The sequence below is a fragment of the Anser anser genome (genome assembly GCF_964211835.1).
Source record: "Anser anser genome assembly, chromosome: 10".
Taxonomy (NCBI): Eukaryota; Metazoa; Chordata; class Aves; order Anseriformes; family Anatidae; genus Anser; species Anser anser.
Window position 1 is genome coordinate 5,603,187 of NC_139730.1, and position 22,055 is coordinate 5,625,241.

The 22,055-nt window shown below is 39.1% G+C and overlaps 1 long non-coding RNA gene across 2 annotated transcripts in view; it reads left to right on the plus strand.

Annotated features, from left to right (window-relative positions):
* The window catches only part of LOC310904599, a 47,169-nt gene extending 31,415 nt beyond the window's left edge, over positions 1-15,754 (plus strand). The window contains exons 2-5 of one of the 2 annotated variants that reach the window (XR_014588462.1): positions 11,290-11,349; positions 12,772-12,843; positions 13,133-13,184; positions 14,179-15,754. This is a non-coding gene — a long non-coding RNA (uncharacterized lncRNA). The remainder of the gene's footprint in view (positions 1-11,289; positions 11,350-12,771; positions 12,844-13,132; positions 13,185-14,178) is intronic. The other variant, XR_014588463.1, reaches the window with a different exon arrangement.
* Positions 15,755-22,055: the final 6,301 nt, after the last annotated feature.

The following is a 22,055-nucleotide window of genomic DNA, read 5'->3' on the forward strand; positions in this document are numbered from 1 at the left end:
ATAAAAACCTGATGGCTTTCCCATCCTGGCACTGTCAGGTTACTCCCTGCTCTCTGATGATGTTTTCCTCGCTCTTCCAATGTCAGCTTTCAAGAAACCCATATTTACAAGGTGTTGCTGTGGCTGTGCTAGTTTGTCCCCAAGTGGGCTAGGAGATACAAAGGCAATGGAAGCACTCTTCAGCCCCTTTCCAAAGCCCTGCCTTGTGAGAAAGGGCTGGGCCTCACTTTGGGGCAAGTGATTTTTCTTTCTACTGGGCAGCAGAAATGCTGTTAGAGAAGAAAGAGCCAGGGATGTTCAAGTGGAGCAAGTGACCTGCAAGAGGCAGCTCAGAGCCATCAATCAGGCTGGACCTGCTTGAAAAGAGGGCAGCAGAGCAGGGCTGGGGGGGAATTAACTGGTTTTAGGGATGGTGTGACTGCCTGGGATGCCTTTGTAGGCACAGCCACTTCTTGGCCTTGATGGCATCTGGTGCCTCTGATCACAGCTAGCTCAGGGATCTGCAGAGCAGGTTGATTGAAGGCCTTAGGACATGTCAAGGGGAACAAGAAAAGGACAGAGTGCCAGCTCGCTGGGCAAATGGCAGGAAGCCTGGCTTTATCAGGATGCTGCAGGCAGGAAATGATTTGAAGTACACAGCCTTTTCTTGTAGAGTGATTGAGGGAAGGGAGGAAAGCAAGAACAGGAGCAGCTGCAGCTGTATTTCAAAGTTGGTTTCCATCTCTCCAGCGTTACTGCTCTTTCTTTCAAAGAAAAAAAAAAAAAAGCAACTTCTAATTGCAGTGCTTCTGTTTCTTCCCCCTCCCTTTCTTATTTTAAGGCTATTGCCCCAGATTGGAAATATCTCACGTAACCTGGAGAGTTCATTTTGTTTTGAAGCCAATATCACCTCTGTCTCTGGTGCTTACGGACAGCCAGGATTTCCTCCCTCCACATTGCCCTGAAATCAGGAGGAACAGCCATGCAGTCCATAGCTGCTAAATGCAGCTGCTTTGGGGAGCACGGGAAACCTGTGCACTTACACAAGCAGAGATATGTTGGCTATTGTTGCAAAGCTGTGCTGTTCTTGGTACGCAGGCTGGCCAGTAGAAAAGTTAACTTGGCTGGTTAAAATGAAGACACACGCTTTGCACAAGAGATGATAAACCCTCAGTGTTCTTCATTTTACTCTTCCAGCCTTTCTTCTGCCTGCCTTCCTTCTGCAGTAATGGGAGAGGTTTTTCTTGACTGTCCTCTCCCCCCTTGGAGATTGAATACAGGCTCTGCTGCTGAGTTCCTGAATTTATGACAAGTGCCAGCTTCTTCTAGCCTCAGTTTCCATTAAAAGCTAGCTTGCAGGATCAGCACTAGGACCACTTGTTTTGTCTTTTGGCACCAGCTCTTTTATGAATGAGAAACATATCAAAGGGCAAATAATCAGAAAACTAGGGAGGTAAAAGTACAAGTGTTTCACTGCTCTCTACCTGACGGGAAAGTCTTTGTAGCCCTTAGGTCTGACATTAAAACTTACAAACTCCTACACTTGTAACTGTTGTGTAAAAAGCTGTTATTGCCCTTAAAACTAGTCATTGGAGTTGAAAGATAAATATTATTCAGTATCTTATTGAATAAAATATATTATATCACAGGTGATAGAGACAGATTGTCTCAATAAATTCTGATACTGTATTCGGAGGAAAAGTGGCAATAAAAATGCTGATGACTTGACACAGGGAGAATATTGAATGTCATTAACATGTTATTTCCTCTGTTCTGATATCACTGTCGTGTTCTTCCTACCGCTATAATATCTATCAGTTGTGGGTTTTGATTTTATTTTATTTTTCATTTTGCTTGTTTGAATGAGAAAAATGTCATTTTTTTCAGTCCTTTAAATTACCCACTACTTGGAAAATGATTACAGATATGAGGTCACATCTTCAAATGTAGAAATTAAAACAAGGTTTGATATTTAACAGTATTCTATGCATGGGCTCAAGAGGAACCCTTAAGACTGTCACTATCTTCTGATAGGTGATTACGACAAAGTCATAGCCATCTGCATGGTAATAGCAGCAATATCTTGCTGTTATAAAATGCTCTGAAAGCACTTAATGAAGGTAGTTGTCACTGTTCTTTTACTGATGGGAAAGCAGAGGGCCAGGAGGTAAAGTGAGTCACCCAAGGTCATTTGGTAGTCCAGTGGCAGAGCCAGATTCCTGCAACGTGTCCTAGCTCTACCACGTAAAGATGTATTGCCCTACAATTTCTGTGAAACCTGATTTATTGCACACTGCAGCTGCTTTTCCCAGCCCATGTTAACCTGTACCTGCTAGAGCCACTACCCAGCAAGTTTTCAGTTTTTCTTACTGGGTGATACTTCTGGTTTTATTTCCTACTCCTGTCTAGATATGGGCTCTCTCTCTAAATTTATATACTTCATGATGAGGTTTGCATAGCTGGGAGCATATCTGTGTACAGTTATGAAATGAGCCCTCAAAGAAGAACAGCAAAACTCCTTGTCTTCATCCCTTTTCCCCAAACTAGAATAAAACCCCTGCTTTTCAGAAAGCCTGAATCTGTCACTCTGTGCCAGAAAGCCTGTTGTGATAGCCCTACGGGTAACTCAGATCAGCTTGTACCAAAGAGCATTTGGATCACGTGGATTGTTTGGCATCCTCATGAGAGAATATGCTGCTGGCCTTGAATGATAGCAATTAAAGGTGCAAAGAAGTCATCTGTCTATTTGCTAGGACCAGTATCTAGGCTGGTTTCCTACTGTAATCTTGTGCTTTATCCACAACTAATTCAAAATAACTCCAGGAACAGCCACCACTTCCATTACAGGACCATTTCATGCACTGTTATAGTTTATTGTCAGATAGTTTTCAGCAATTAAATTCCAAATTGATTTCACAGTTGCACATGCTGCTTCTGTTATTTATTTTGGTCCTCACCTGTCCGAGGGAATGGTGTGCCTCTGTCTCTTCACAAATAAATGCTGCTGCTTAGCTGAACGGAATATTTTAAGTGCCTGAAAAATAGCCTTTTACTAAGAAATAGTGCATGAGACAGGTATAACAGAGTTTAATTTTCACAAAGCCTCAGAAATAATACTGATGGATTTTGAAAAGGGAAAAATATCATAGATATTTTGCTAAGTGTCACAGTACCTACATTTTCCTATTTGTTCTGGTGTCTTGTAGGAAGAAGTGTTATTTCTCAACATAGAACAGAAGATGGAATTAACTCCCTGGTATAGCTGTGTTACTACTCTGCTATTCACTTCTTGACTTCAGCTAAAGTGCCTACAGGTCCTATCCTGCTAAGTTAATGGGAACCTTTCTGATAAGGTGGTTATGGGGCCAGTAAACCATAAAAGCTTTATGCCTCAATTTACCCAGATGTAAAATGGGAATAAAATTCTTCACATTTTGTAAGGCGCTACTGAAAAGGCAAGAGGAGCTAGCTGCCATGTAAAGCTACAGAGTAAAATGCTATTAATCCCTTAACCGTCATGTCTCACCTTTTTCGAACAGGCACTGGGTACAAAGCAGACCTCTAATAGAGTTCTCCTGTGCTCAGTTTCTCCCCCTTTACCTAGGGTGCATGCTGAAGTATATGTGTAGCTTCCTCTTCTCTTCTCTCTCTCTCTCTCTCTATTTTTTTTTTTTTTAAGCTATGTTGGGACTTCTGGAAATCATTCTGTTTTGAGGTGATGGTGTACATCTTTTTTTTTTTTTTTTTCTTGCAGAAAGTGTACTCCAGGCTAAGATCGGCTTCGGGGCAGTTAATTTATTGACAGGGAAAAAAGAGATATTCATACCATCTTGGCACCACGTCATTATTAACATGCAAGCAGTTCCCCTTTTTTTCTTAACATATAAAGAGAACAATTGAATTTTGCAAGGCAGGACTCTTAATCTCCAGGATCAGATTCTTCACGGCAAGGAGGGGGTGTAAAAGTTTCTCTCTTGCTCTGTCTCTTCATGGCGCATGGTCCCAGCTGTATGACTCCGTTCATGAATATGCATGAAATCAGATATGACATTGCCCTGCTCCCATTAATAATCTTGTCATCTGACTTGTGCAGCATTAAGCTTCAGCCCGTGGCTCCTCATAGCAAATGCAGCCTGAAGGAGAGGGAGGGAGGGGAGGGAAAAAAAAAGGCCATGCCTTTTTTTATTGGGATTAAGTGCTTGAAAATTTTGGCAGGGGGTTGCCAGGAGAGTAAGGGGAGGGAGAGAAAGAGAGAGAGACACACACAGGGACAGAGAGTCGAGAAATCCTCTATGAATGCGATGGCTTGTTAGAAGCCCAAAGCGGTGGGTGTAATGGTATGCGAGCTGACCTTGAATATAGCCACTGTGGGTTGCCCCAGCTTTTTTGTAAAAGAAGCATTTGCAGCAGAGGTTTGGATTTCAGGCTTTGCAGTCATCAATCATCTCAGCCTATTCTCCTCTTTGACAGCTCTGTACAAGGCCTGACATTTGACACCCAAGACCCCAGGACTTACACAGAGGCACAAGCTGAGGCCCTAGGGAGGAGGTAGGGAACTGGGGGAGAAAAAAAAATCTAGGAGAGACTTTTTTTTTTTTTTTTTTTTTAAGAAGCCACAAAAGAAGCTGCAAAACAAATTGTAACTGTAATAGAAATTGATTTAACAGAAGAAGATCGCATTGAGTTCTGTTCCCTGCATTGTTCAGGCCATGCTGATAAGGCTGAGCTGGAGAGGTGGGAGAAGAAAGGCAGGCAGAGCGGGGTTTGGGGGAGCACGATGGGGCTTACAGCCTCATTTTTGCATACCCTGGCGTTACCCACCTACCAAAGCTGTACTCAATTTTCATGTGGTTAAACTTCACTTGAGAACTTCTAGGTGGAGCCGAGCAGACTGCCCAGCTCCCTGAGACACAGATCTGCTGGAGGACACAGGCCTGAGGCCTGTGGTGAGGTGAGGCCTGGCTGGGCCTCGGCCAGGTCGCCCAGACTAAATTTCAGCAAACCTAGCTATGAAATCAAGTGCCTGGGTTGCATTTCTGGGGGCACTAAGGGACATGAACCAAAACCAGATATGACTTGTTAAAGCAGATATGTGTTTTGGGGTAAACCTTTTTTTTTTTTTTCAAGTAAGTGCTTACTCAGGCTGACACGTTCTGACAGTTGCAATCTTTTCATTATTTTTTTTTCCTTTTCTCTTTTATAATACAAATGTAACAACAGTATTCTGACCCCAGAGGCTTTACTAGTCTACCCTTTGCTTTCGGATTAAGCAAAAAGGATGCCCAGCCCAGATTAAACCTTTTTTTTTTTTTTTTTTTTTCTGTTTGCACGTTCTCCCATCCCTCACACCGACTTCTAATTAATAACAAGAAAGAGAGCTCCTATATATAAACTTTATGTGCAGTTTAACTATAGTCCACCTATTTCTAGTGAAATACATCTGTGGCTTGTTGCTACCTCCATAGTCATGAAAAGGGTGTTTGCAGGATGATTCTCTTGAGCATGAGTATAGGCACATGGAAATTTTTTGTGACTAGGGCAATCAACGATGTAAGTGCAAGTGGGCAGGAAATGACATAGCAAAATATTTTTCCTCAAAATTTAGCTCTCCAGTGGCACATGACATTTAAATTGATCTAGAGACAGGTGACTAACAATCTCCCCTTTCTGCTAAATGTGGATTTAGCCCAGAAGTGTGCGTCCAGCTGCTGAATTTTGCTGACACAGGAGATTAGGTTGAATAGTCTGGATGATTTTCCAGAAATGTCAGCTGACCCTTTAGGAGAGCTTTTGTCACAGAATGGTTTATTTGAAAAAAGTTGCACATCCCTTCAGGAATTTCCCATACGTTGGTGTTGATGTACTGTGCATTTCTTTTGCCTTTTACTTTGAGTATTTGCTGTTTGTAAGCCATGATTTCACCGTCTGTGTCAATGTGTGTATTATGTGGCACCGTTTCTCTTTCCTGTGTGGATGACTGAGAGGCGCAGAAATAAATGAAAAGTTTGAGTACGTCATTTCTGAAACAAATGTTCAGAGAAGCACTTCCAGAGTATTTAGCAAACTTTTGCTTTCCATAAACAAAACTGCATGCTCAAATGAACCTTCCTGGAAAAGGGTCACAAATGATGTCAAAGTGAATTAACAGCTTTTTATGTGAATGAATGTTTGCAAACATTGTTCTGCTGTCCTGCTTCAAACTAGTAATTATAGTTGCGGCTCTACATTAGGAAAATCCAAGCTCGCTCTATAGGACACACATTTACTGCCTGCAGGGGTTAGGACGAACATTTTTCCCTCCCCCATCTACAGACTGAGCTAAGTTCTCTGTGGATTTTGAGGGTCGCCTTCCTCTGAAGTCTCAGGGTTTAGCCACTGCTGGAGGCATGATACCAAACTTGATGGACCAATAGTCTGATTCAATATGGCAATTCCTCTGCTCCTTGAATTTTTCAAACTGGCTTCTGTGTGCACATGCCCAAGTGGATGATTTATCGCCTACTCTGAGGCACGCTTTTGCATAGAAAAGGGCAGGATCAAACACATTTTCCGTGTTTGTGTGTGTGTGTGCATATGTGTCTAGAGAGAGACAGATATGAAGCAGCCGATCAGTACTGTTTTCTTTCTCCACTCTGAATTTAACCCAGAGTGTGACTCTCCTCCTTTAACAGGCTGATTTTGTATTTCCAACTTTTCATTCAATGCTACATATATTTCCAGGCTTTCTACTTTTCCAGTTGGTGTTCACGGTAAAGGAAAGAGTTAGAGCATAAGCATCCATGCTTCGGATGTTTATTTCCTTCACTGCTTTTCAGGCCTAAGGAAAATCTCGCCAACGCCTTTCCAGACTCCACACCTGACGAGTTGCTTTTTCCCCTTAGTTCTGCACTCAAAATGAGGAGTTTGAATATTAAAAATGAAAAGTCTTAATCTATTGGGAAATCCTTTGATCCATAAAATAAGTTTTTTTTTTCTTTTTTTTCTTTTTCTTTTTTTTTTCCTTATCTGTAAGCTTTGGAAAAGATTCAGCTTAGCTTAGCTGAAAAGACCTGATGACAGAAGTTTGAAAATGTCACCCTGTGGAATTGATTATTTTTAAAGAAATGAGTGAGGTGTCATTACAGCACATTGCCATCAATTTGTTTTTGTGGGAAAACTTCAGACTCCATTCTCCTCTAGGAAACTAAAGGCAAAAGCAAGTGCGCACCCATTGGCAACATGGGGATTGTTCTCGAGGTTCATCCATCCCTGCTTCAATTACAAAAAGGCACAGTGGATTATCCTTCCATATCTATCCATCTTCTAGATTTGTTTACATAGTCCTCAGCTGTGTACTTTTTAAAATTTGGAGTTCTGGTAATAGGATCAGTAGAGGAGATTCCTATCAAATCCCTAACTATCCATTGGAAGGTCACAGAGACTACCATTCACTATGAGCCTAGAGGAACTAGATTAGCTTACTTTGAGTTTTTACATTTGTTTTTAAATAAAAACTCCAGTTATAGATGCACAAAGAGTCAGGAAAAAGAATGGAAAGCAAGCAGTCCAGTGAACTGCATCTAGCATCAGAGGTACCACATACAAAGAAAAGTTGAGAATAGTAAATAGAGTGCAAATAAAATCAGGGGAAGCGATGAAGGGCATTACAGTCTGGAGTTATTACATAAAGATGTAAAAACAACTTCATGTGCTTGATTCTTAAGAGACTACTTTAAAATATTAATAAAAAGTGATAAGAATTGTCTAGCATTTAAATTCTTTATCTGAGACACAAAAGCACAGGCAAAACACAAATCAAAGTATAACTTCTTGCCTTCGACACAATACAATGAGAACCAGTATGGTGTTATGCAGTACATCATAAATATCTAGGGATAAACACAAGAGACCAAAAGAAGAAAGGATGGACGACCATTTTTATTTTACCTCTTTTTTGTTGCTTTTATTTTTTTCTTTACCATTTCGGTTATGTTTTGCTCTATAAAAATGATTATTATTCTTCTCATACAACCACTATTGATGTGAAATTATTGCATAAGTGAAGACTAAGGGATCCATTTCAGCAGAGAGGCAGCCCTGTTTGTTCTAGGTGCTATAGAGACTGGTGAATGAGGATTCCTCACACTGGTGCTGTCTGTGGAAACAAATATATGTGAAAGCAGACAGAAAATTTATCTGCAAACAGACCAATGTGACTTTCCCTCTCATGCCCCCAGAATGCAATAACCAACTGTGCTCAGCTTCATTGAAAACATTGCATCCTTTTGCTCACGCATGGGTGGGCACTTCATGATGCTAAATAGGACATTTTGACTGCTCATATCTGCACCTTGGGGCCTACCAGATCTGAGGGCAAAGTAGTGCCTGCTCATTTGACTTGCACAGCTGCAAAGCTTCCAGCACAAATGCTACCCTAACGCTCCTGCACAGGGGCTGGATGTGATGGCACATTGCTCAGTTGAAGAGGAAAAATAAAGAGACAACGAACTCCCAAGCCTTAGTAAAGTGAGCCACCCTCCCCAAGCCTATGAGATTAAAGCAATGGATTTTCAAGTAGTTCTTCAGAGTGACTAATTTATATGGATATCAAGGATTCAGTTGGAGAATTAAAAAAAAGTAGCTAGGGGAAAATATGATGCTCTCTAAGTCCCAGTGGTATGCCACATTCATTTTACTAGAGAGTTTATTCTTTAGTACTTTCATGGATTGACATGAGGGAGGAATTCGCATGTCAGGACAGATAAAATCTCCCTCCTGCCAAAGGAGTCTATTCAGACATGCATGTTAGTAGGTTGATAACTTATTCTGTATTGCAGAGGACTCAAAGATAGACATTTCTCCTTTTATCTCCATCTCTGCGCTCCCTGCATACTAAAGATACGGGGAAACAGCAAGATACATCTTAACTAGCCTTCTCAGAGAGGAGAGACTTTTCCTAGCCCATGCCAAGAGATGCAAACTTAAAGGAATAAGGTGTCACACAGACTAATAGCAAATACATTAGCAATGTTTATGCGCATAATTAGAGCCCAGTGTGAATATCTTTTTTAAAACAATACAAACCCTGGACTTTGTGGTTATTTATTTATATATATTTTTTTCCCTGAGATAAATACACAATGTTTCAATGCAATTGTTTCCTATGACTCTCCTCTAGAGAAGGGGAATAGGTTGAGAAAATGGGGGACTAGGCCAAGTGAAACACGTTGAAGAATCCATCTTTGATATGCTTTCCAACTTCTAATGAAACCTTAGTGTTTATCTGGGAGATAGGCCCATTCTCTTTCTAAAGACGAGGGAACTGAGGCAAACTTATTCCTTTACCAGAACCATAGAAATATGTCTACTCTACCAAACGGAGTTAAAATGCAGGAATGGTTACTCTTATGCTTAAACTGATCATCTCCACTGGATATGCTTTTGATATTCTTGGGAGGTAAAGACGATGTGATTTTAGGGAAATGAATTATTTGGGCAGATTAAATTATGTGAGTGTCATTCCCAGGATCCCTGTTTAGAACATGGAAGATGGATATCCTCCAGAACATAGCTCAGAGCATCTCTGAACGGCCCCTTAGCAGGACTTTTTTCTCCGCCTTTCTTCTTTGAGAGGACACTGGGTGAGGAGCCTTCTTCTCTGGGTACTGTGGGATACTTATGGGTATGAAACAAATCTGATAGAGGAACTTCTCTGCACTTTCTTGCATCCTTGCAGGTCAGTTCCCCATAGCAGATTCCTCTTATTTTTAGACAGCTCCTATAAGTACATTGAGATTAAAGTGGTTTAGAAAGCATTATATATAGATGTGTATACATACCTCAAATATTTGCCTAGATGTATCTTATCTAAACTTCTGCATGCATCTGAATTTCCCAGGCTTGAACTATGGTTTGTGTAAATTGATGTTGTCTCACTGTCTTTGAGTAAGCTTATTTACGTCAGCTCTGGAATTAGTCCCTAGTATTCCAGCCAGCACTTAGCTGCAAGAGTCAAAATAACATGGAGACATACTGTTTTCCTGTTATCTCTAACCTCACTAAAAACAGAAGCTATTAGAAATATTGTGAGAAAACTATATTCTTGCAAGATTTGCTGCCCACTTAAGAATTTTAGATTGGTATCTGCAAGAATGTTCAATTATACCAATCCCTAAAATTCAGCATAGTTTTCTTTGACTCAGTTGTAACTCATTTTGATTTGCCTATCCTAGCTTTGAGTTTTTAGATCATGTCATTTCAGAGATCTTCAGACATTTTTTTTTCCTTGTGCTTCATCATTTGCATATATATCTAAGATTCTTTAATGGAGAAATGTAACATAAGAAAAATCCTGATGAAAATTCCAACCCTATTTTTTTTTCTCTCTTTTTTTTTTTTTTTTTTTCTCCTGTCAGGAAATGCAGTCTATACTGTGGTCCTTTCTAGATTTCTAGATGATGTTTTAATTCTACCTAAGGTCCTACCCAACATGATTCCTTTGGGAAGCAATAAGACTTTCCCAGACAAGACTTAGTGAGGTAACGATTCAGAGACATAGACAGACAAATAGACTATTTGTTTCAACTTAATTATTAATGTAGTGTTATCACTAATGATAACACAAAATGACATACCTTCCAATGAATTCTGCTCTATTTGTGTATCACTTAATATAAGAGTGATTCTTTATAAGCCATAGAAGCTGACATCTCAATATAGATAATTGCACAAAAAGGGTAAGGAAAAGGGGTGCAAGGAAAGGTAACATAATTGACTGATGTAAATTCAGTCATACATCATAAAAATTCCACAGTTGCTTCTGTCTTTCTTTATTGAATAATTTTTTCCTGTTATTACTGATCAACTAATACATCCTTTAGTGTTTTAAGAATAATTTAGAGAAAGACATTTCAGCAAGGTGAGCTCAAAACCGTGATTTCAGCTTTGAATAGTTCTTCTCTATTGATCTTCCCGTAATTTACAGCCATTTCCCATCAGAAAGTTCTCTCCTGCTTTACATCAACCAAATTTGGGGCACAGTTTCATCCTTATGGAGAGCACCTGCTTTGTGTCCCGTGTGAAGGGAGATTAGTCTCCAGCTATGTGAATTTGCTGCCCGTTGGCTGTGTTCACCATAAAACCAACCAAAACATTCTGCATGTTTTTAGGTGGAATTGCTCAGAGATTTGTAAAATGATTTTGATCTTGGATCTGAGCCTTCCATTAAAGTGCTTGACTTACCTTGACCACTGTAATTTTAGAAAGCTGACCCTTCTCTCTTGCAATTTACTCAGTGTTTTTAGCCTAATGCAGAATTTTCCTCTTCTGCAGCTGGGAGGAGAATATCCATCATTTCCAGATGTGGACATATGATCCAGGAGGCAATTGAAGGTATTTTGAAATCATATGGTTTGGCTTATGAATTTGGATTGGTCAAGAGAGATTTGCTTGGAATCCTTGAGAGAGTATGGCACCTCGCTGACTCGAGAGGCATTTTAAAATAAAACCTGAAGTTAAACGCATTTTATAGAGAGGCTTAAAACTTCTAAAATATAAATCTAAAATATTTATACATGGGCTTCAATGGAACAGAAGTTACGACCTCATATGTGAATGTCTAGGATTTGTTTTTTCCTTCTACCAGCCCACCTGGAATGACTTTAGCTTTCAGCTTTACCTCAGGCTGTACCCAGGTTAGCTTCTAGTGACTTATGACTCCATCAATCTGCACAGATATGTGCTGTGCTCCTTCAAGGGAAGCAGTTCATCTTCTATATGACTGCATCTCCACCTCTTCCAAAGTTCAAAGAACCCAGGACAATTGCTTATTCGGACGGGCTTCCAGTAAGTATAAGAGATGCTCTCCCTGCCTTCCCCTGTGAATCAGGACTTTCTGGTGAACTTTGATCGAGACAAAAACTTTCAGAGTAATCCATCCCCTGTTGAACTAGAAAGACGTGATGATGGTGATGAAACATCAGGTGAGATTGCTCAGTATGTTTTAAGGAGCTTTGAACTGGAAATGGATCAATTTAGAGCTCTTTTCTAAAGTCAAAGGAGCACATTTTTTACGATCCATTTCCCATGAACTAACAACTGTTCCCTATCCAGCAGACAGTTTACTTGTAGCTATTTTGACTTGCATTATTCCACTTAATGAAGATAAACATAAGTCAGACACAGGAAAGCCACAGAATGACTATGAACGGGAAGCATTCCAAGTATTCAGCATTTACTAGACGAAATTGGCCAGTAATTCTTTTTGCTTTTCACTGAGGATAAAAATCCCTGAAAGATAATAATCATCATTGTTTGAACTAATATAGCACTTTTATCCAGTGATCTGAGAACACTTTCCAAACATACTGTACTGAGAACAGCAGTGTGATTAGATTCATATTATTTAAAATACCTGTTTTACAGACAGACAAACTCATGGGTCACCCAGAGGTACCATGACTTCCCATGGGTCACAGAGTCAGAAGAGTACAGAAGATTTCTGACTACCATTTCTATGATTTCAGTGACATTGCAAAGAATGCCTAATATTGCTTACTCGAGTTGCTTAAATTATTCATATTACAGAGACTTTGGGGATGAATATATTTTCTGCTTACATCCAGCTTTTTAAAAAAATGATTCTTTTTCAGTGATTATTTGCATGGCTGTACACTGGGATATTTCATTGTGTAAACTTTTCATCTTCATAATGCTCAGGATTTTTAATTGGTGGATGATTAGTAATGTAGATCAAATGTTATTCTTTCTTACTCTTGATTGGATTAGTATAACATTTTTTTTTTTTTTTTTTAGGCCAGAAAAGAAGGAATGTCAAATATTTAATACATGCAAGACTACCTTTGTGAGAAAATAGCCTCTTTCCTGGTAGGAATATTCATTTCCTAAATCTTTATCTGAACAAAACCTACTTGCCTGCATGTTTGCAAATAGTAAGGCATGGGTGAAACAAGTGTTCTGAATTAAGATGGGTGTTAACAAATGCTTTAGTTCACTCAGTTTCAGTGACTGTACAATTAATAAGTGATGGTGAATGGACTTGAGTAATGCAATCTCTGCCACTGGAGACAAATCAATGCACCCATGACTCTTCACACTGTTTCTGTCTTCAGTCATCAGATGACTTCTTAAAATGATTTAATTTCTTTATTTTTAGGTCTGTGGTTTAAGAAGTTACCTAGTCTCCTGCTCATGCTCCACTAACAACAGTAAGTTGACTGTGATGTTAACACTGAAACACTGAAATCATTTGCCCAGACAGGCTAAATAGATCATGCCCTTCCTGAGCCTTGAGTCTATATCTTACAAACAGCACCATATGGTTAATTTTTAAGCCAACCGATCAAGTGTTTATTAAAGCAGAGTCTGGGGGGATGAGGAGGAGAAATGCTGTCTACAAAAGTCATTGTTCTGGTGGACTTCAACTCTTAACCCTTTGTAATGCGGCAGGAACAAATCCATGAAATCACGCTCTGACTAATCAGACAAATTTTAAGCTGGGGAGATAAAAAGATGGAGGTACAGGTAGGCATCAACTTGTGGACCAAAGGCATCTAAAATGTTATTTAGGTTAAATGCTGAGATAATTGTTGATTTATAGAAGCAGTGGGTAGAGTGCTGACCTGGGATTTAGGGTCTCCATGTTTTATTCTTGATCTTGAAATTTTTGTCCTCTGACCTTGAACACTTCACTTTCTCCTTCTACTTTATCCTCACATACTCAACTTGTTTGCAGAGAATAATTCCACTCAGGGCTTGTCATTACAAAAATACATTTCCAATGCCTACCTCAACAATTTGTATAAACCTTGAGCTGAGTTGGGACAAGCAGGTTCTTTGAATTATAGCAGCATACAGGTGGGTGTAAAACTGGAGTCATTTGATGGGGAAGGTCTCAGTGTTTTAATTAGAAAGCTTAAAACTACTTCTTTATTTTCACATAAAGTTAGATTTGAAGCAGATGATCAGAATTTATTTATGCATGCATTCAAACAAGACAGCATTGTGAGAAAGCTTAAAGTTTTGTGTTTAAAAAAAAACAAAACACCAACAACACTATTTGGGAAATGAAGTCATCTGCAGAAAAAATACTGAGACAACAAAGCAGTCTTCCAATTCCTGTGTTTTTGGGTAATAGCATGCCATCTTTAGTATTTATTTCCCTAAGAGCTTGCTTTTTTTTTTTTTTTTTTTTTTTAACAGATGTATACTCCTTTCATTGGTGTTTATTTAAAAGCCTGCCAATATATCTGAAATCAGCACATACTGAATGTTGATGCACCACCTTGCCTAATTGACTTAGCTGGAAAATAAACAGTGAAAGGCTATTTTAGTAGCAAACTACTTGATACAGCTACTCATTCCCTACCTTTATCTAAGTACCACACAGGAAGACAAGTACTAGCACCGGATAGCATGGACGCAAGGTTGCTACGTATGTTTTCTGCTGTCTTTACCATTTTAGGGACAAACTTGGTATTGTTGTCACTGTAATGCATTGAATCAGAAGAATAACATTTTTATCTCTGCTGCCCTAAAACCTTGATAGCATTAATAAAATGTCATTAGAATCCTCAGAGCTTATTAAAAGTTATTATTTTAAAAACAATAGGTTCCTGAATATTCACAGTAAATAAGGATTATAAGGCTATTCACGCAACGTGAATAATTTGCTGCTAATAATATTGACACTCAATCTGTCTGCAAAATGTCTCTGTTAGCAGGAAACAATCACACTGGGAGGTGTTAGGATTTGCAGTGGAGTGGCAGAGTGAAGTAATTAAAAACTGATTGGAAAATGTATTTGAAGTTCAAAAAATATTTTTCTGCCTCTTTAATATGGAATATTAAAAACTAAACCAACGCATTAAAAGAAAGAGAAAAACTGTTTTCTGCTAGTTTTGCTTTCCTTTAAAAAAAAAAAAAAAGCAACCACAAAACACTAAAATATGGGTTTGTTTACTGAAAGAGACCCAAGTTGGAACATATTGGCTAAGAAGGTGGAGAAATAAAGTTCTTCATCTGCTCCCACCAAAAAAATTGTAAATCTTTGACCATGTAGTGGTACTGATCACTGAGCTGGGACACGGGGAAGCTGGGTGCAGTTTTTCAGGCAGAAAAAAAGAGGAAGGTCTGTAGCAGAATGAGATAAAGAGGACTTAATGAAATTGATATTCCAGTTTCAGGTAGTGTGCTCTTTCCACACAAATCTTAATTCTGACATGATCTTTTGTTCAACTTTTCACTAAATGTAATGATTATTCCTGTGAAAATATTTTGCAGATGAAAATGACCATTTGCATTTGAGTTGGGTTAAGAACTGATACATCTTTTTGAATGAATACTGTGGGGGTTTTACATTAAAGATTTTCTATCACATATTTCAGAAGTTAATATTAATTTTTGTTAATTTAGCACAAGGGTTACTCCCCTGAAGCTATTTTTGAGCTCTTATCCATCTTATTAGGGTATTAAATGACTACAGATTTTTGCCATTGATATAAAAGTGTCTTAGCGTATTTATGCTACAGGTGTCCTTTATTAGAATATGATTTTTATACCATATCATTAAAAAGAATATAAAAATAATAGAATGACAAAATATAGATTTTTCATATGTCTTTGGCCATGAGTATTATTTTAAGATAAAAATAGTAAATCAAAAATAGAAAGCAGTAAAGAGTCATTGTATTACATTTGATATAAAAAACTTGATTATGGTAGAACCGTCAGTGTATTTAAACAAAAAATATATTTCTATGTGTTATTGTTTATGGCTCAGAATCTTATTACAAAAAATTTATTTTACAGTCTTTTATTTTTCCCTGATAAAGCTTCTCATTTTTGAACTAGCTATTAAGTGTACAGACAAATTATTTATTTATTGTAATTCTCCTTTTTAGCTTATTCTGTATTTAGCTTATTCTGTATTTAGCTTATTCTGTATTTGCTTACTATTCACTTGCTCACAAATACTGCTGTACTCTTACTACAGTAAATTAGTAGATTTATAATATTTGATTCTGAGAGAACATGGGTTATCAGACAAAAGAAAATCCATGTCCATGAAGGTCATTTCTAAGTCATGCTGGTATTATTTACCCAAACAGCTAGACTTCTTTTGTGCATTACATACGTGTTATATATGAAGGGAAGAAGCACAGGAAAAGGAAGAATTTTGTACTCTTAATATTAATTTTCTAGAGAAATCAGACAGAACAGTTCAGGTTCAAAAAGCTTGCCTATTCATAACCTAGAAGGCAGAAAACTCTTGGTTTGAGCCAACAAGAGGAATAGAAAGCTTTGCTGAACATAATGGCACCCCAAAATAGCTCAGATTTGCAATTCTCATGCAAGTAAATCTCCCATTGATTTCCATGTGAGTTCTACCTCCTCCGAGCAGAATGGTGGCTCTGAAGATATACCTGTGTTCAAAACTTGCTTTGAACACACAGGCATGTTGCAGCCAGATAGGAGAAAATTGGATCTCATCAGGAAATGACCAGTGCAAGAGGAGGTTACGAGTTTATTAACCTGATGAATAAAAAAAGTAAATATTTGGTGTAAAACCTGTCAGAGATTACACTTGTAAAACTTCTAATTCAGCTATTTCCTCTTGTAGCTGTCAAAATATGTCTGGGATAAGTTAATACAACATTACACATTTTAGAAGCTTTTGCTCGAACTTGAAGTTCAATCTTTTTTTTTTTTTTTTCTAGCAAGTTTTTTCCTTTCTCATCAACTTGTCTTATCAACAGCCTACATTTTTTGTCTGTAGGCTGGCTTCTCAGCTGTTTATTTCCATAGCTATAATCTTTGCTCTGTGTTTTCAAAAAGCTTTCAGAGTGCCTAAAACCAATTTTTAAAACAATGGCAACTTGATGGGCTGAATGCCACATGGGTAATTACTGATGGACTTAAGGAATGAGTTCTGCTCGGGCACTGGAGTCTCACTGGCGTCTCTACAGCCAGTCTCTGCTCCTTAATAGCTTGTCTGGAGAAGGCTAGAGAGGGAGTTGTGTCCATGATACAGTTTTCAACTGAAGGAGATGATAGGTGGAAAAGGAGAATGCAGCAGGTAGAAAAGAAGAGCAAAGGAACATCAGGGAAGGGCTCCTCCTCCCCCCGCCATCCCTCCCCCACTAACCCCACAGGAGTCAAATGACAATATTTTCCTAAGAAAATTGAAACTATTGCACAAGCTTTGCCCACCAAATTTTCAGTACTGAGGAAGAAAAAAATATATCCGAAGAAGATTTTGTTAATTTAAAACCAAACACAGCATATTAAATGGTTCTGTAGTCTCTCCCTTCTCCCACTAACTCTTTGCCCTCTAGACAAAGAAGGATTTATCTCATACATTTCAAAAAAAAGTCACTTCTCCATAACCTACAGTTCATTCAGTCGAGGCTTAGCGTAAATAATCAGTATGGAAAACACCAATCAGCTCTGAAGAGCTCCTGGATTTAGAAGGAATACACTGCTTATGCCTGTGGAACTCCTCTGGGAAGCAAAGGAAGGAGAATGTGTCTTGATTTACACTGCCCTATTTCTCAGATCTGCCAGCCTCTCTGCTCTGTCCACTTCACTACTGTCAGATGCTGTGAGACAAGCATATGGTGTTTACTTCTCTGACTGACATCTCTCTGGTTTTCCTCGCTCCTCGAGAGAATCCTCTCTTGCCAAGTCAATTTGCAAGGGCTTGGATGTAGCCATGGCCCTCTGGTCCAGATCCAAACTATTCCTCATTTTCCCTTGGCAAACGTCTGTAGAGGACAATCTCCCTCCTCCCTATAAAACCAGTGTTTCACCGAGGGAAATTCCAATCGAAGGACTGACCCGACCCCGTGTGTCCTTCACTACCTCATTGATCTGGGGCCACATGAAGATGCCACTCAAGGACCACGGCAGCTCCTAGTGCTGCCCCTGTGAGCGCTGAGCTCGGGGGCTGGAGGGGAGAAGAGCAGCCTGGGTCCCAGGTGAGGGACTGATAGGAAAGCCCTGCCAAAGGGCTGTGGACAGTCACTGGCATCACTGCTGCAGCTGATGTAGGCTGAAATGAAGAGGAGGTGCCAAGCAAGGGATTTGCATTTGCATTTGTAGTTTGTGAAGCTTAAATGGAGCTTGGCTTGGGAATGGTTTTAATATCCCAGGGAGTCCCCTTCCCCACTTAGAGACTCAAGCTGGGCACATTTTAGGATGAAGTTAAAAAATAAAAAATCCAGCCTGCTTTAAGATTGACTTTTTATGCTTTATTCCTTTGCTTTTCCTCCTTCTATCACCTCCCTCCAACACTTTGATCTGGTAGCAATGGCATCTTTATCACTCTTATCAGGTCCCACGTTCTTGGCTGTTCTTTTGAAGTGTGATTTCCTGTGTCTAGTGGTCAAGAAAGGATACTGGGTACTGCAGATTTCCTGCTGCTTTTCCTCTGTATCTGCAAGTTTTCTTTGCTTTCCTTCCTGTTTTTCTGCTTCATTTGTTTGTGCTTCCCTTTGCTGTCCAAACCTGCCTCTCCCCCTCAGACAGGTTCTCCCCCACCCCTAGATCATTATCACTCATCTATTTTTCTTCACCAGCATCTCAGAATGATCTTTCTCTTTTCTCTGTTGTGCTTTATCCTTCCCATCTCTCATTCCTTCTTCTTTCATCTGCTTCCTAAGCTTTTTTCAACTCTTTGTTTTTGACTCATGTTTTCTGGTCTTTCTAAGATGTTCTTTGGACTTCTTCTTAGGTCATTGACTGAAGTGGAGAAAAGCCTGAAAACGAACCAGATGATCTTTTGGGATTTTGTCCAAAGCACGCTGGAGGCAGAAGCGACACTAATTGACTAATCAATGGGATTTAGGACAAATTCCCCATTCTTGCGCCTCCTGAACATTTGCTAGTCTTTCCAGCTCTCTTCTGATGGCAGTTTGCAATCTTTGACATGTTATTAGTTTGAAAGAAGATCTGCACAGAGAGATTTCTTTTTACTATTATTATTAAGAAAAAGAAGGCTCTGAAGAGATATTTAGCTTTCACAACTAGTAAATGCGATTCCACGTTTCACTACAAACTCTGATTCTGTGTTGGGATTTTCCAAACCTGCGATGTATGAAATAATTCAGATGGTAAAACATTATTCAGGGGCCTCCCAATTATTCCCACAATACATATTTGGAAGACTGAATGGCACTGGGGTTGTTTTCTCTGCTTTTAAGCAAGTTTTTGCTCTCCACGCCAAGGTGGTGGTTCACTTGAAAAACAAACAACCATGAGTTCAGCCTTTCTCATGCACCAGCGCTATCTGAGTGCATCCAGGCACAGGAGGAGTTAGGAAAACTTAATTTCAGCCACAATGTTGATATTTGGCAAATGAGTGGTTTTACGGTGCTTCATGCAGCTCTGTTATTTATTTATTTATTCTTACAGCTCCAGCACAGTGCCTTAATGGGTGAGCTGGGCTATCGCATTATCTTCTCTATCCAGCTGGGCACAGATTTGCATCCTGCTGCCACTGGGCAGGGTAGAATCTGAGCTTGCTTGCTGGGTACAGCGTAGCTTGCATACCCAGCTGAGCTGTAGCTTACCAGGGGATACTTCCCCTCTTGGAGGTACAAATGGCAGCTGCTTTAGGCGATAGGAGATGGCCTTGGCATATCCCTGCTCTGTCAGGGAACATACTGTACTTCGCTCTCACCAGATGCTCATGGTGTGTTATCATCCCGTTTTCACTCTAGGAATCATTGGCTGAAAAAGCACTAGGAAGGCTGGGGTGAAATGAATTCATATTTTATAACACAAGTTTATTGCAGCCTTTAAAATCTGATCTGAATCAATATATTCCCATCCCAAGAAGACTTCCTTCTGAACTTTTCTGTTATTTCAGTCCATTAACTGACATGCTTAATACCCTGAATATATCAAGTCTTTGTTTCTCTTTTATTTTCAGAAGAAAAGAAAAAAAAAAAAGAAAAGAAAAAAAAGGAAGAAAGAATAAAAGAGAGAAGGAATAATTAGGAAAGTGTTTTTTTTTTTTTTTTTCTTCATTTGATTATTATTAACCTATAGGTAAACAAATACAAGAACAAGAAGGAAAAGATAAAAAAGGAAATCAGAAGAAAAAGAACAAATAAAATGAAATCAAAACTTCTGATTTCAGCTTAAATTTCTTTCCTCCTTTGACAGTTAGCAGAGCCCACAAGAAGTTATTCTGCAAGATAATACAGTCCGGGTGGAGGAAAAGTGAACGACTCTCTCTTTTTAATAGGAAGGTGGATTGCTGCCTGCTAAGGGTGTTTTCAAGCAGGGATTCTTTTCTGTTGTAGCTGGGTAGCAGCACAAGACAAAAGGGGACATTACAGCTTGTGAGCTTTCAGGACTGGGGGCTGAGGAGGAAAGGAGAGAAGAGCATGATTGATGGAGTTCTGGTTGGCTTATAAAGGGCAGCCGGGAGTGCAGGGAAATAATCAGGGAAAAGGGCGTCCCGTACTGGCTCTCTCAGAGGGGAGAAATGAATCCTGCACCTCTGCATTATTAAGTTGTCAGGCGGGCTGATGATGAAAATCTGAAGGTCAGGCATAACAAGAAGCACCTTATGGGGGGATCATGACCTTTCTGGAAGTGCTACACTCATGTTTATCTGCACCTAACCCTTATCCACAATTCTTCATTTGATAAGAACATTGGGAGAAGGGATGGGGAAGGGGAGGGGGGAGGGGGGAGGAGGAGGGAAGTCCTCATCATATGTATAAGCAGTGTGTGAAATTAGGCTTCCTGTGAAACTGATTGTGGATGCTCAATTCACAGTGAAAGATAATAAACCAAAAGGACACACGAGGGATGCAGACAGAAATTGTTCACTACAGTGGAACTCAATAAAGGGAACAAGAGCTTTCCTAAATGACAAATTTGGTACAGTGGTGCTAAAATCAGGATTCTCCCTGGCACCACTGCAGCAATTTGCTCTCAGCTCTACCACTTTTTATTTACTTTGGAAGTCCTAATAATGTTAGAGAGTGGCTTTTCCATCTATTTATTTATTTATTTCTCTCCAGCAATGTTTATTCTTTAACTGCTTACTTTAAACCAAAGAGTCAAGGTGAAGGACAATGAAATGTTAGATTCCAATTGATTTTTCCTCTTTAGTTTCCATATCAGAAATGAGTATAAATATAAATATATTCCAGGGTTAGATGCCTGTCCTATGCGTGCCTTATTGACTGCTTTAATAAATGTCATGACCCCTTCTGCACACAATGCACACACAAACTCACACATGCTTGCAATCAAATAGAGGCATTGCTCACATATAAATACAGTAATAATGGCAATCACATGGAAATATTCCGAACCTAAATCTGCTCTTAAAATATGCTAACAAGATTTTTATTTCACCCCGATTTACAGCATCTTGACTTTGCTTTTCAAATCCACAATGTACTTAAAGCATGACAAAGTACATTTGTGGAAAAGTGAAGTCAAACAAGACTTCATAATTATTGCAATATATTCACTTTTCATGCATAATCCTTTAAATTAGCAATACAATATATCACCTCTACTGCCACTAGACGCTAATGCACCTCTATTGAAAGCTATGTTAAGGAAAGTTATGTCCTATCTTGAAAAAACACATAACCTTCCAAAATATTAAATGACAGTAGGTTCCGATCCTGTAATTCTTGCATACTCAAGTAGCCTCATTAGCCTTGATTTTCTTACATCAATGGACAATAACCTATTAACTTTAATGGATTTACTAATATGTACTGATGTGAGATCACAATCAGTACCTTTGGGACATCATATTTAAGGATTACCAGACCAGCAGGAAAAAGAATATGATGTATAAACTAATGAATACTTTTATTAGATGAATAGTATAATACTAGAACCCATCAACTGCCTTTAAAACGACTCTTTAATGAAGAGGTGACACTGAAAAATACTATGTTGTCGATATAGCACATAAAGAACCTCCAGTATCAAGTAAAAATGAAAGAAAGTTTTTCTATTTCTATTGTTTAAGTGATCCAATTTATCTACTTCATTCTTTTGGCCTCCCATGTGCTTCCTGTTGCTGTGGTCTACTATTG